Genomic DNA, 15,470 nt, shown 5'->3' with positions numbered 1-15,470 from the left:
TTTGACTTTTTCAGAAATCCAGCTTGATCTTATCCATCTGACTGTTTGATCTTATCTAGAAGGAATATTCCATGGAATATTTTCTGGAAGGTGCTGGAAGGTCCTGGAAGACTCTAGAATATTCTAGAATATTTTCTGAGAACTGTGCGTCCCACAAATATTTTCGCGGGTCCTGCAAAAAAGATGAGTTTTCGGCATTTTTTTTCAAATTTTTTTTTACTAGGTCATTATCTTCGTATTGACGTAACTAAGAAAGTTGGCCCGTAGAAATCTCTTGATTTCGTTCAGGTAGGAAGTTATGACCTCCAGCGTGTTTGAGCATATATTCGTGAAGATACGAATATCCTAAGTATATTTGGGTCGCAGGAATCAGTTCGATTCGCTTTACGGTAAAAATGCTATTTTTCACTGGAAATGCCTTAAGAATTTATTCAGGGTTTGAACTGAAAAATTGCGGGTCTTACATTAGCGATAGATAATATTCGTCGCTAATTAGTATTGGTCTTCAATTTAGTGATGGATAAGGGACGGATATTTATCTGTCGCAAAACTGAATCGGCCGATGTTTTGCGATGGATTGTAATCCGTCGAAATTCCGTCGCTACAATAGCGACGAATACGTATCTGTCGTAAAACCAAATCTCTGTGGATTAACGATGACCTTGTGACGAATCATGGTATCCGCTAATTCATCACAAATTAGCGACAAAAGTAGCGACAAATATTTTTCGTTGTTAATTAGCGACTAGGAAATTGCAATGAAAGTTATTCGACGCTAATCTGACGCTAAGCTATACAGGGATGGATTACGACCGTCGCTAATCCACAAATTTTTTGTAGTGTGAACTGATAAATGTGTTTATCATTGTTTACTCAATCGAGAAAAATATCAATGATTGATATTATACTAAAATTTGATAAATATTTACATTTTTACATATCAAGAAAAAAATACTTGAAAGTAAAGTTTTTAGAGGATCTTAATTGGACCTAATGAAAAATGGGTGCGGACCATTTCCTTTCACACAAACACACACACACACACATATGTATATATATATATATATATATATATATAGAGAGAGAGAGAGAGAGAGAGAGAGAGATGCATTTTTATCTTGCTGTGTGGAACATTTGGATCATATCGTGGAAAAAACGTTAAAGATCATTGGATAGTGGATGTTGAAATGGATTCATATTATTCATACTATTGTCCAAAGGAAGAAAAAAAAAGCAGGAAAGACGTACACAGCACGAAGAAACTGAAAGTCTTAATGGAACTCGAACTATCTGAAGCCTTTTGACAACAATCGCACATCTGAGTCAGATTCTAAGGCAGTCTAAGCAATGGCCATCATCCAAGGTGCGAGTCCAGAATTTCTGGTAATACTCGTCGTAGGTGAAGCTCTTGTAAACACGTCCGGCCACCCCATCATTTGCAAGCTCTTCTGCTGCTTCTATCGTTGTATCACAGCCTGGGCACATGAACGAGGCCACAGATGTTTTGTCCTTCTCTGAATTGACGACGACTCGATGCCATACGCTACGATACTTGCCATTGCTCAATGCCTACATCATCATTAATTTCTTAAGCTTCTGTCCTACCCAGTCAGTGATATATATATATATATCATAGTTAAAGGTAATTTCTCTGTGAGGGTATTTCTTGGAGGGTTTTCAAAACTTGATAATCGAAAATATTTTGAAAAAATCTCGGGTGTTTAAAAAAAGTGAAAAAAATATAAATAACAACAAAAAAACTAAGAAAATAACAAGTTTTGTATTATTTTTTTTCTAAAAAAACATGTTTTAAAGGTTTTAAAATATAAAAAAAAACAAAAAAATAAGAAATGTAAACTTAAAAATTTTAAAAATATATTTTTTCTCAAAAATATCATGACATTATCACGATATTTTATTTCTGACGATATTTTATTGATATTATCGGGTACCTTGAAATAGCCAATAATATCATGATATTTTCAAAATATCAGCGATATCAGTGGGGCATCACATTTTTTTGTGAAATGTGGCTGCACCTTCTCTCGAACACTATCCAGTCCAGAAGAAAGTAGAGAATGGGTCAAAATGTATATTTATTCTAGTCAAGGGTTGAGTTTTTACTAGGCAAGATCATCTGCCAACCACTAGGTCTCGACTGGGTTGAGTCTTTCCTGGAAGGGAAGAATAGATCGTGCTGACTGAACCGATCCCAATACTTCTAAGTGCCTCTTTTAACGTTGTTAATGCTGCGTTAAAATGGTTTCTTGCTTTACTTGAAATAATATCACAAATATCGTTATCAGGGTTTTTTCATAATTAAATATGAAAGATCTACTTCTGATCAGGATCTTCTAGGTCATCCACTCATCATGTAGGGGTGACTCATGAACAAGTTGATGGGATGTGACAAGTTCGAAACCCACAAGTTTGGGTCTTCTTTAGCCTTGTCATGAGTCTTAAATTAGGTGTACTCTCTTGTGGGCAAGTATATGGAAGGGTTACATCAATTAACTCAGTGAGTAAGGTGATTTTTTTTTTATGATTATACAAAACAAAAAATAAATATTTTTTTGGAAGCCATGACCTAGACAATGATGAACTTTGCTCATCAGCAATTGTTATGACTGCTGGCAACTAGCTCCATGGCTATGGAACAAAGGATTATTTTGGACTTACAACAAGGTAGTCGAGTCCCAACTAAGAAAATCAATAATGGATAAAGAGGTGATCCTAGTTTAAGGCTCTGTTTGGGAGCCGGCAGTCGGAGGACACTGAAGTGGAAGCATGGAATCCACAACAGTGGCCGGATGTTTGGGAGTATGGAAAACTGATATTTGAGGGAGTTCAGAATGCACTTACTGGCGCCAAATCCACAAACTGACTACCACCGTGGGGAGGTGGCAATTTCCAAAGTTTATCCCGTTGCCCACCTGCAATGGTGCTCCCGCCGTCTCCCATGGCCATCACACCAACTTATTTGATTACTTGTTTGGAAATTGGTATATGAAAAGACAACTCTGAAATCCATACATCCTCCCCAAAACTTCAAAATTGATTTGGTAGCTAGGTGCCTGCAAAAATTTTGAAGGTGCTCTTAAACAGGCAGGTGAAAAATATCAAATACACATGATTTGTGGATTTCATACTTGGACTGGCAACTCCCAAACAGAGCCTAAGATTCCTTGAACGAGCTTAGCTTGGTCAACTGTGAGAATTGACTCAAGGGATATAGGTCAGTCAAGCATTTCTAGCCAAGGCTAGGGCTAGGTTTTTATGGGCAAGATAGTTTGACATGTTAACTGAGTTATTCAAGTCCTCCTATGGCTTGGGTTTGACTTGACCAATTCTCCCCTAGGCATAGAGGGGAATAATTGATTCAGCTTTCCAAGTTGAAACCCCTGTTATTTCCAGTACCATTAGTAACGCTATAAGATTGTTATTTTGTGGTACTTGGGAGTGTTTGGATTTGTAGAATTAGGTGGAATTGGAATCCAATTCTACAAAAATTAACTTCTCTCCTGCTTTCTTTTCAGTGAAAGAATTTTGATGGAATTGGATTCCACATTCACCTAATTTCATGAATCTAAACACACCCTTAAGAAGAGTCACTAGAATATGAGAACTAAAAATATGGGCATTTCTAATACTTTTTTGCAAATTCAATCATGTGTCCTATGAGTACAACTACTTCTCTTGATAAAGATGAAAATGGTAAAAATGTAGATACTAAGCTCTACAAAGGTATGATCGGATCTCTATTATACTTAACTGCTAGTCGACCTGATATTATGTTTAGTGTTTGTATGTGTGCAAGATTTCAAGCTAATCCAAAGAAATCTCATTTAACTGCAGTAAAACAAATTCTTCATTATTTGAAAGATACTTCAGATTTTGGTTTGTTTTACCCAAAATCATCTTCCTTTGATTTAGTTTCATATAGTGATGCAAATTTTGTAGGAAGTAAATCTGATTGCAAGAGTACTAGCGGAACTTGTCATTTCTTAGGAAATTCCTTAGTCTCTTGGTTTAGTAAAAAACAAAATTCAGTGTCACTCTCAACAACTGAAGCAGAATATATAGCGGCTAGTTTAGCGTGTTCACAAGTACTATGGATGAAACAGACCTTAAAAGATTCTGGTTTGAATTACTCCACAACAACTATTTATTGTGATAACACTAGTGCTATAAATCTTTCGAAAAATCTTGTTCAACACTCAAGAACTAAGCATATTGAAGTTAGACATCATTTCTTAAGAGATCATGTATTAAAAGGAGACATTTCGTTAAATTTTATTTCCACTAATGAACAACATGCCAATATCTTTACTAAACCACTTAAAAATGAAGATTTTATGAGAATTAGGAGAGAACTAGGCATTTGCTCATTTTTGGATTTATAAAAATGCTGATTTTTGAGCAAAATCTCAAAATCGCACCATATTAGTCGACCGATAAAATTTTAGTCGACTAAATTTTTTTTTTTAAATTTTAACTGAAGGGACCCGATACCCCTTGGATTTTTTTTATTAGCCATTTTTTTTAGGGCATCGTTTCATTTTCACGCACCCTTTCATTTTTTTTTTTAAACGAAACCCTCTCTCACTATCTCTCTCACCCTTGGATTTTTTTTCCTCTCTCTCTTCCGAAAAACCCTCGGAGTGTCGTTCGAACCTCTCCTCGACCGGATTCTTCTGGCCGTGATAGGAAGTTGCCGGAATCATCTTGTCGTGACCGGTGCCTCTTCAGTCCTCGCCAGAATCCCCTTGTGGCAGCCTCCTCGCATCTGCCGACATCCACCACGGACTCCTCCTCGTCTATTTACTGTTTCTGTTGCATTGGTTCTCCTTCACAACGTCGGACAACATCTTCTTCCCGCCGAACGCCATTTGGAAGCCGACATCAACTGTTCTTCTCAACGACTGTGTTCTCTGCAACTGAAAATTTTTTTTGGGTGAATTTGTTTCAACCATGCCTCGTCAAAAGACTGCATCCGCAAAAGGTTCTCCTCCTCCTACACCTTTAGCAAAATACAGATTTTCTCTCAGATTACTCTGAAATCCTCTTTTGTATGATAGTTTTGGATCGGTTTCTACACTTCCTATTTTACCGGGACGAAATGTCCTCTTTCACATGTTTTCTCGTTACAAAATCATAGAATTATTTCCAGGAATTTCACATTTTTTTGATGCCTATGCAGACACCTTTCATTATCCTTTTCTGATCCACTTATTTTATACAAATTTACAAATTGATCATGAAACTGGAGTTCTTTCCTCTCTTGTTCGTGATGTTAAAATTGAGTTTGATTCTAAACTACTTGGAGAAATCCTAGAAATTCCACCTTCAGACACTCTTTTCAATACTGTTGAACTAAATGATGAAAGAATTTTTGAACAAATTCTTCTTCCAGGTGCACCTCATTGTTCTCGTTTCAAAAATACTAATCTTCAAACTCATGCACGCAATGCTGGACGAATCCCTGCCCATAATGTTCTACCTAAAACTGGTTCTTTTGATTACTATTCCACAGATCTATCTACGTCTCTTTATGTCTTATTTGGAAATATTTCTGTAAATTGGGCCAACGTATATTTTACTAATTTGTGGAAACAAAAACCATTTCTTCCTTATGGATGTCTTCTAACTCGTATTTTTAGACATTTCAAAGTTCCCTTAACCAATGAAAAATATATTGAGCAAAAGGAGTTATTTGATCAAACTATTTTTAAACGAATAAAAATCAAATATCTGCTTCCTTTAAATGTTGATCAAACTGAACCATCTGATCCTACTGAACCATCAATTTTTGAACCCTCACCATCTTTTGCGACACTTTCATCTCAAGCCAAAAGAAAGAAATTTTCTACAAGTCAAGACCATGATGAAGTTTTGCAGCGACTGGAAGCTTTGGAGCTACATCAACACACTTTTCGTGAAGATGTGACTCAACAACTTTCTTCGATTCAGAAAAATATTACTGCAATCAAGGACTTGCTTAACTCACTTTTCTGATTTTTGTTTTCTGTCTTTACTGAACTTTGATACTTTAAGGGTTGTAATATTTTGAACTTGAATTTACATTTTGCTTATACTATTTCTGCCCTTACTCTTTTTTATTATGACAAAGGAGGAGAAAAAGATAACTTGGTGTCTCTTGGTAGACACATAATGGAAATTGCAGGAGTAAAAGATAGACCTTGCATGAGAAAAGTGAAATTAAGAGAAAAAGATAGCAATTGCATATTGCGTCATGACATGGAATTTTAAAAATGCATGAAGTAATAATGGAAATGCAAACCAATCAATATGTGATATATGTGTTTTGAATGTGCTAACTTTTAATGTTTTGCAACATATTGATAGGGGGAGTAAAATCTCCATCTATGTATCTAAATGCTTCATCTTTGATTAAGTTTGTCATCATAAAAAAGAGGGAGATTGTTACGACAATGAAGTCGTACATGATACTTCAAGTACAAGGTTTTGATGATAAGCAAGTTAAATCAACTGCATTTCAGCTAAGGCAATGAAGACATTGAAGATATCGATGAAGAATCTTTGAAGACTAGTGTGCAAATGTTAAATTCATTAAAATTCTTAGATTCTTGTAAGAGCCTTACTTAGAGTGCATATTTAAGTTGCATTTTACCTAAAATGTCTTTAGAAAAACTTTTCTAAAAGAACCCTTCATGAAAATCTTTTTAAAAAACTCTTTTCTTAAATTTTTGCCTTAATTATTCGACTAATAGACTCACCAGTTGACTAATCCTTTCATGCCATATTTTCTAAAATGTCATTTTTGTCAAATTAGTCGACCGAAGGTATTGTCAATCGACCGAACAGAATGTTTGTTTTCTGGAAACTTTAGCAGCAGTCGACTAATGACTTTATCTGTCGACTGGACATAACATGTGTTTTCTGGAAATTTAGCAACAGTCAACTAATGCTTTTATCAGTCGACCGGACAGAATGTGTATTTTTCAGAAGATTTTAGCAGCAGTCAACTAAAAGGTTTTTCAGTCTACTGATGATATTATCATTCGACTAATTTTATCTCTAGTCGACTAAGTTTTAAATCTTCAGATTTTCAAACGGCTCGATAAATAGATCAGTCGACCGACGATAACTGTCAGTCTACTAATAACTAATTATTAGTCGACTAACTACTGTTTCAGTTGACTAATTTTGTCATTTTTCCTGAAACTTCAAAAAAGCGTGTCTTTTCATTTTTCAAACGTTTTGATCGTTCAAATAGACTATTTTGATACCCTTTCATACCCTCAACATATGAAAACTTTCAACTATAAATATGAGTGCATTTTACACTCAAAAGCACTACAATTCAATCAATTTGAATCAATTACTCTTTGCTTTTCACTCATATTCAGTTTTCTCACTCACATGATATTTTTCACTTCAGTTTTTTACTCAAATTCTTTTGAGAAATAGTGAATTCGTGAGTAGAGTATTTCAACAACCTCAAAAGCCAATTGCATCTCATTTGCATTCATAAGAAGGGCTCATAGGTTATTTTGTAAGTTGTTACTTATTTTCTGTAAAAGGAAGGACTCCTTGGTTTAAAGGAGTTGTTTGCTTTCAGTAGGTGTGTTACTGAAAGTGGGACCGGATTTGGTCTGTATGATCTTGTAGTTACACAAGGTTGATAATGGAAATCTCAATCTGGTTTTGCTTGGGGACTGGATGTAGGTCGGGAAAGATCGAACCAGGATAAATTATTGTGTTCTTTGTGTGTTTGCTTTTCAAATTGCAAAATCTGTCAATATTCCGCAGACAATTTTTAAAAGCACTATTCACCCCCCCTCTAGTGCTTGTTGCCTCGATCCTACTGCACTTTTACACAGGTGAATCTAGGACTTTTGGGAGCTACCTGAAAAAAATGGTAACTCATCAATATATATATTGTCAAATTTATAAGTATTGTTGAATACCTATTAAATAATTTTTTTATCATTTAACCTCGTAGGAAGCAGAAAAGGGAGGCATTGTGCCTTACAAGGATGTGTTTGTTGAAACATATAAACATAAGAGCACAAGAGAGTTCGTATCAGAGAAGGTAAGAATGACAACGGTATGTATTTGTTGTATTAATAAACATTGTAATATGCAAGTTACCATAAACATTGTAATTCTTAATTATTAATCCATATTGTAATCATTACTTTATAGGAGTCATACGAGCAACAGATGGTAGAGCGATATGGCGATGACTCCACTCAGCATTCGACTTTTGATCATGCAACCGATGAACCCAAAAATGGTCGCGTGTTCAGGTTTAGGAGTAATATGAACACCTCACCAGTCATTGCTTCCTCTAGCCAGGGCTCTCAGAGTTCTCTCGCCAGCATCAACTCCAAGCGTCCGATTGACACAGCTAATTCTTGGGATGGTGTCCGCGAGCTTGTTAAGGACACAATGCATGACTATTTACATAAAGCATATACTTTATTTCATTATATTTTGTTTATCAATACTAACATTTTTTTTCTCTTATAGGATGCTAGAGATAATCAGCGTAGAGGAGCTGATGGAGGCATGGATGAAGGGGCAGATCGAGACAATGAAGAAGATGATGCACAAAATCTTAGCGATGATTAGATTCATGTGTTGAATTTGTTGTACCTTCTTATTGTTTCAAAAGAAATTCTTTGTAAATGTTCACTTGTAAATAATTAGAACTTGACGAGGATTATAGTGGATCGATAAATTGTTTCAGCTACTTTGTATAAGTATTTTTTATATGTACTTTGTTTTTTATACACAGGATATATAAATTGTATAATGATAAAAAAAATCGATATTTATATTTCAAACAATTATTTTTTTATTTTTTTATTTTTTATGACGGATTAGCTGTAACGCCCCAGATTTCGAAAACAAAGCTAATTTGAAAATTTTCATGAATTTCTTTTTTTTTCTTCACAGCAGAACTTAGAAAAGCTTTTAGCAACGAAATGAGACGATAATGAGTCGTCAGTTTTAGAAAACTCCGAGCACGTTGCAGGTATGTGGCCAAATAACTCATTGACCACCAAAGTGTTCTATTTTATCGAAAACCACATGTTTATTACAACATCACTGCTTGGGAAAGCAGTATAGCTTCAATAAAAGAAAACAGTACAACTCTGTCTAGAGAAACCCTGGAACTTGATGTCGCCTTGCTCCGCATATCGCAACGCAGGTTCAACACCTGAAATCCCCATAAAACGGGGTCAGAACCACTGATGGTCTGGTAAGCAAGCAATCACACATCCATTCAACTCAAGTAAATGCGTTGACCACTCAGGGTCGCAGTTCGCAATAACGATGCACAAGCCTCCAAGACTTGGCGTATATCGGAAGAGCCTCCTCAGGGCTATTAGTTGAATATCTCGCTTAAGTCTTCATGACTTAGCGCAAGCCTCTTTAGAGTTGTGATTGAAATAACATACTCAAGTCTCTACGACTTAGCGTTGAACTCTTCAGGGTCTTGAATGGATGTCTAGCTCAAGCCTTTATGCTTGACACATCTGTATCCTACGAATCTAAGAACAGCTCTCCGAGCTTCGCTTAGTCGTACGGATATCATTTGGGTTCTTTTCCAATCCGTCCAGTAGTATACCGACCATGACACATTCACAAAGGTTATGCGGGACTACTCAACAACATCCATGCACTCATACATTCAAAGTATCGTTGTACCTAAGCTAATGCTTTGTTTCGATAATTGCACATTCTCTTGGGCTTAGGGGACTCATATTTGGGCGACAACGCGACGATCTGGGGGTTGATTATTCTATGTATTTTAGATACCCTAGAGGCCTGTTGACCCCATCCTACTAGTAGGACGGTACAACATACCAGAAGAGATCCTTACTAGATAGCCGGATGCATTCTGCTACTGCAGTAGTTGGGTTCAATCCTTAGATATTTAAGGATAACCATGACCTCCATACCTCTGAGTGACGGAGGTCATCAATGAACTCTATCAGGTTCGAGTGAAATATATGTCACTCAAGGTTGCGTCATCACCATCTTTCTCGGTGAGAAATTCTGAAAGGGGTCTGCCAGTCTTACAATTACTTGACGAACATTGCATGCCTATAGGACAGCCTTTGAGAAGTATGTACCCGACCCCAATCACCCACACGGCTTTCACCATGGAACAAAGTTTTTATTCATATGCATGCTTGACTCTGCTCTCGGCATTTCGGACCTGTCGAGCACCTCACCTCTTCTAGGTGGAAAACAACACACTCTGGCTCAGCAGCCCTTACGAGTCCGGTTGTCTAATAATTCTCAATGAGCATGCACATGACTCGATCTCTACGGATCGACTACTCAGCGTATTTTTACGCAACGAGCTCAGGACCTTGTCAAAGCGCTACCACTACTTCAGCACAACAGCTCTTAGATGTACGGTGCCCTTACAGGTATCAGGGATACGAGTCATTCTGACATCATTCCAGCAAACGGCATAATTGTGCCACTTAACGGGTTCTGGCAGCTCTCCTGCCAACCATTTCGTCAGCACCTCCCCTGCTCTATCGGCAGTGGTGTGACGCCCCTTTCTACATCATAGAAAGTATTTCATGAACTGGGTAGCACTCTGCTATATGTCAGAGTATCCTACTACGTTCTTTCTGAGCTACTCTTAGCTTCTTCAGAAATTTCAACAACACTTCCTCTCTTTAACGGAGAAAGCATGTGTTTCTTTTATCCATTTTAGCGACATCTCCCCTCTTTGGCGGGAAATCGCTATGCTTAACTCAAAAATTGGATGCACACCGTTGTGCGTACCTTGCATCCATCAAGATTGTTGGAAACCCTGGGCCATAGTCAGGCTATACGTATTTGACTTAGTCTTTATAAAAAGAGCATTTTGCCAAAAAGCGAAGCCTTTCCAATAGGGGCTTCATTCGTCAAGCACAATCTTGAATGAGGAGCGGTAAGGGAATCACGTTGGCAATTTGGAGTTGATCTCTATTTGAACGCTCATTTACACGCCATATATATAGTATAAGCAGAAGTTTGTGCTTTATACAACGACGGCGTAAAGGAAATGCATATACTATTGTTCAGGGTGTGTAACTGAACGAAATATTCTACATATATATTTGTAGAAAGTAGGAGTCTTGGGGTCTTTCAACGCGACATCGTAAGTACATGCATAATTAGAAGTGCATTAATCGAAAATTGCAGAAAGTAGGAGCCTTGGCATCATACGACGTGATGATAAAGGTAAATTACATAGCCTATGCGATATAAGACGCGTCGACACTATCAGTAGATATACACCTAGATTTGTATCCAACAAAAGTTACGAGGTGAATGAGTGAACACCGAAGTATCTTAGAGGACTCAACCAAGAACTAGGGTGAGATATTATTTTGAAGAACACATATACTGTGCATTCGAACATATATATCCGACGATAGTTACGAGGTGAGCGAGTGAACACCGAAGCGTCCTAGAGGGCTCAACCAAGAACTAAGGCAAGATACTACTTCAGAAGATGTACGTATATACAAACAAGCAAATACTTGAGAGAGATGTATTAACGAAGCGAACTTACTTCAAATTGCGGAAGAAATGACTCATATTGCTTCGATCCGTCCTCAGAGAGGTTCGACTTCAAAAAGAATCAAATCTGGAGTTCGGATGAAAAAGGACTTTGACTTTGACTTCAAACATAGCTAGGTTCAAGTCAAGTCAACTGGGTTTGGACAAGGTCAGGTGGGTTCAAACCTAGGTCAGGTGGGTTAGGACCAGGTCAGGCAGGCTAACACCAGATCAGGCAGGCTCAGATGGGCTAGGCTAGGTAGGGGAGGTTTGGAAAAGGAGGAGAGAGAGAGGGGTTGACAATTTTTCTAAAGGGGGGTCCTCCACTGTTTATAGCCAAGGTTGCTTAGGGGCTAAGCAACCCATTTAACCAAAATGCCCTTTGGCTTTTTCGGAAATCTAGCTTGATCTTATCCATCTGACTGTTTGATCTTATATAGAAGGAATATTCTCTGGAAGGTCCTGGAAGGCTCTAGAATATTCTTGAATATTTTTTAAAAAATATTTTTATGGGTCCCAAAAATATTTTTGCGGGTCTCGAAAAAAATCGAGTTTTCGGTATTTTTTTCCGAAAAAATTCTGAGTAGGCCATTATCTTCATATTGACGTAACTAAGAAAGTTGGCTCGTAGAAATCTCTTGATTTCATTCAGGTAGGAAGTTATAACCTCCAGAGTGTTTGAGCATATATTCGTGAAGATACGAATATCCTAAGTATATTTGGGTCGTAGGAATTGGTTTGATTTTATTCACTGGAAAATGCCTCAAGAATTTATTCAAGGTTTGAACTGAAAAATTGCGGGTCTTACATCATTACGCCCTTAAAAGAATTTCGTCCACGAAATTCAGTTAAGAGTACTAAGTGAATAGCACCGGATACTTATCCCGCATATTGGGTTCGGGCTCCCAAGTGCAGTCATCGACTTCATGATGTTGTCATCTCACTTGAATAAGTGAAATGACCTTCGACCTAAGCACTTTCTCCCGATGGTCCACGATCTCAACAGGTCTTTCTTCCACAGTCATATCTTCCCAGATGTCGATGTCTTCATGTTGGATGACGTGGGAAGGGTCGTGAACATATTTTCTAAGCATTGACACGTGAAATATGTTATGTATCTGTGTATACTGCGGTGGCAATGCTACTCGGTAGGCAGTCTCTCCAATCTAGCTCAAAACTTCAAAGGGACCAACGAATCTGAGGCTGAGTTTCCCCTTCTTTCCAAAACGGAAAACACTCTTGGTTGGAGAGACTTTGACGAAGACCTTGTATCCAACCGCAAAAGTGAGTTCCCTACGCCGTTGATCGGCGTAGCTCTTTTTTCGGCACTGAGTAGTTAGTAGTTTCTTTCTGATCATGTGGACCTGCTCAGTGTAGTGCTGCAACACAATGGGCGAGTCCAAGGTCCGCTCACCCACTTTGCTCTAATGGATTGGTGATCGGTAGGGTCATCTGTACAGGGCTTCATACGGTGCCATACCAATGCTAGCGTGGTGGCTATTATTATAAGCAAATTCAGCCAACGCTAGATAGGAGTCCGAATCACCCTTCCATTCCAGCATACAGGCTCTCAACATATCCTCGAGAGTCTGTATGGTTCACTCAGATAGCCCATCTGTTTGGGGGTGGAAAGTCGTACTGAACTTGAGTTTTGTCCCCAGGGCTCTCTGTAGCTGCTCCCAGAAGTGAGAGGTGAACTTCGGGCCACTATCAGATATGATCGTGGTCGGCACTCCGTGGAGTCTGACAATTTTCCGAACGTAGATTTCTGCCAACCTTTCTATGGAATATCTGGTGTTGATTGACAGGAAGTGAGCAGACTTGGTGAGTGTGTCTACGATCACCCATATTGAATCGTGTTGTCTCTTGGATCGAGGCAATCCAACGATGAAATCCATCGTGATGCCCTCCCATTTCCATTCCAGAATCTTGATCCGCTGCATCTTTCCACCAGGTCGTTGATGTTCGATCTTAACTTGCTGGCAGATCAAACATTTTGAGACAAACGTAGCCACGTCTCTTTTCATTCTCCTCCACCAGTACTTTCTCTGTAGGTCTCTGAACATTTTGGTACCTCCAGGGTGGATAGTGTACTTGCTACTATGAGTCTCCTGGAGTACTTCCTCTCTTAGCTCAGGGTTATTTGGAACCCAGATCCTTTCTTCCATTCATATTCCTCCATTTTCTTTTAGATGGAAGAAAGTATCATCCTTTTCAGCTCGAGCTTTTAGCTCCACGTACTGGGGATCTTTTAATTGTTCGGCTACGATCTGATCCATGATCTCAGACTGCATTGTCTGGCTTGACAATCGTATTCTGCCTGTATCAGCCAGAAATGACTTCCAATTGACGAAATCCTTCATCAACTTCCATTGTCCGGTGAGGCTGGCTAGAGTGCCAACAGTCTTGTGACTAAGGGCATCTGCTACAACATTCGCCTTTCCAGGGTGATAGGAAAGCATGAATTCATAGTCCTTGAGGAATTTCAGTCATCGTCATTGTCGCATATTGAGTTCTTTTTGAGAAAAGAGGTATTTTCAGCTTTTATGGTCCGACATGACCTCAAATTTCTCTCTATATAGGTAGTGTCTCTAGATTTTAAGTGCGAACACTACCGTGGTAAGCTCAAGATCGTGGGTTGGATAGTTCTTCTCATGAATTCTCAACTGACAGGATGCATAGGCGATTACTTTGCCATGCTGCATCAGTACACAATCCAGACCCGTTTCTGAGGCATCGGTATAAGCCACAAAGCCTCTTTGACCAAAAGGTAAGGTAAGAATAGGGGCAGTGGTAAGCCTCTGCTTGAGAACCTCAAAGCACTCCTTACACTAGTCAGTTCATTCGAACTTGACTCCCCTTTTCAACAGTTTTGTCATCGGTATGGCGATTCAGGAGAAGTCTTGTATGAACTTCCGATAATATCCGGCAAGTCCAAGGAAGCTGCGGACCTCAGTGATATTTTCTGGCTGCTTCCAGTCTATCACAGCTTCGACCTTCGCAAAATCTACTGCGATTCTATCTTTTGAGATTACATGACCAAGGAACATTACTTTGTCTAGCCAGAACTCACATTTTTTTAACTTGGCATAGAGTTGATTATCTTGAAGGGTTTTCAAGACGATTCTCAAGTGCTCCTTATGTTGTTCCTTGTTCTGGAAATAAACGAGTATGTTATCGATGAAGACGATGACAAATGTGTCTAAGTATGGCCTGAACACCCGGTTCATCAGGTCCATAAAGGCAGCAGGCGCATTAGTGAGTCCGAAGGGCATTACTACGAACTCATAATGGCTGCATCTCGTTCGGAAGGCAGTTTTAGGTATATCCTCCTCCTTTACTCTGAGTTGATGATACCCAGACCTGAGGTCGATCTTGGAGAATACCCTCGCTGTTTTGAGTTGATCGAACAGGTCCTCTATACGAGGCAACGGGTATTTATTTTTAACAGTTGCCTGGTTAAGCATCTGATAATCGATGCATAATCAAAGGGATACATCATTCTTCTTTACAAATAGGACCGGGGCTCCCCAATGTGACATACTTGGTCGGATGAACCCTTGTTCCATCAGTTCTTCCAACTGACATTTCAACTCACTGAGTTCAGCTGGCACCATACGATAAGGGGCTTTGGATATTGGTGCAATTCCAAGCAAGGATTGAATTCCAAATTCAACCTCATGAAGTGGTGGAAGTCCTGACAATTCCTCAGGAAACACATCAGGAAACTCCTAGACCACTTCCAAACTCTTAAGTGGTTGGATATTTGAGCCATCTACTGAAAGGCTAAGTAGGAAGGCTACACAACCCTTCCTAAGGTATTTCTGCACTTAAAGAGCTAATATAAGTCATTTTTGTGGAACAGGCTTGGATATCTGGTATTCTATCTTAGGCATTCCCGATCGTGA

This window comes from Nuphar pumila, chromosome 4 (genome assembly GCF_984573655.1).
Source record: "Nuphar pumila chromosome 4, dmNupPumi1.hap1.1, whole genome shotgun sequence".
Classification (NCBI taxonomy): domain Eukaryota; kingdom Viridiplantae; phylum Streptophyta; class Magnoliopsida; order Nymphaeales; family Nymphaeaceae; genus Nuphar; species Nuphar pumila.
The sequence above is the reverse complement of the archived record's forward strand: the minus strand, read 5'-3'. Positions refer to the sequence as shown.